Genomic DNA, 1,325 nt, shown 5'->3' on the forward strand with positions numbered 1-1,325 from the left:
TTTGCTTTTTTCATTTTAAATTTGCTTTAACCCTAATCCTAACCCTAGGGTTAGGGTTAGGGTTAATTGTTTCAGAATCGTTTGTTTATGTAGTCGGCACTTAATGTATATCGGCTGAATGGACGTCAGTGATTGGTTGAAATTACAGAAACACGACAACTTTAACATGGAATAACTTATGGATTTCTTTTTTTTTTAAGAAGACTAAGAGAAAAAGATGTTTTATATGACACATTCTATCAGTGTTCCAAGTTTCAAAGTGTTTCGTTAATGAAAAATGTGGTCCCCGTTTTAAAAAAGATCCTAAAATTGTTATGAATATATTAATGTTATTAATATTATGAATATACTGTAGTGAGCTTATTTTAATTATTAATTAGTGAATATTACTAGAGATCTGACTTATTTAAATAGGTCATTTTATCTGCGTCATCCTGTAAATATACACATATGCACAATCACACATACATATACATATATACAGATATTTATCTATCTATCTATCTATCTATCTATCTATCTATAGGAAAAATAAGGATAAACAGGAGTTTATATAAAAGCTCCTACGCACGATTCACCATTATGGTTGCTTGGAGCCACGCAACAGGGGAGAGAGAGAGAGGGGGGAGTTCCAGCATGACCGCAGCTGCATGGCTGAAATGAATGATAGAGTATATATATATATATATATATATATAGAGAGAGAGAGAGGGGGGGGGTATAGAACCTTAGATATAACCCCAGTTAAGTCCAGGGAGTATTATGGCAGTATTTTGAATGATGTTTTCATGTTGAAGTAATGGATTAACGGATGCTGCCAAAATACTGACTGGATTTACCTGGGATTATACCTAAGGGCTTATACCTTCACAGAAGTACGAACCAACCTACATACCTTCTGGAAAAAGATGAACTGTGAACTTTATTCTCCTGTCTGTATTATTCTGTCTACTTTTACTCTTTATTCCTCTATTTTATTCCTTATAAACTGAATTTCCCTGTCTGGAACTTTTATACATATTCACCTTGTCTCTGATGAGGAATACCTAGTGTACGGACATACTGGCCTATCACTTGGGATATCCCAGACACAGCTGTAAGACTTCAAATTCACCTTGCCCTAAATTATTATAAATGGCTTGGGATACTCGTCCCACCTTGGTTTTGGTTGTCCTTTTCCTCTAATATATACCTGCTAACACGGAAGCCTAATACGGATCCCTAGCTCCAACCTCAGCCTTGAACTTAGAACCTAAAGGACGACCAATTATAGCACTTACTCAGCATACCTATTCGTTTAGATCACCAGTGAACTAAACCCCTCA

The sequence above is a fragment of the Octopus bimaculoides genome, chromosome 6 (genome assembly GCF_001194135.2).
Source record: "Octopus bimaculoides isolate UCB-OBI-ISO-001 chromosome 6, ASM119413v2, whole genome shotgun sequence".
Classification (NCBI taxonomy): domain Eukaryota; kingdom Metazoa; phylum Mollusca; class Cephalopoda; order Octopoda; family Octopodidae; genus Octopus; species Octopus bimaculoides.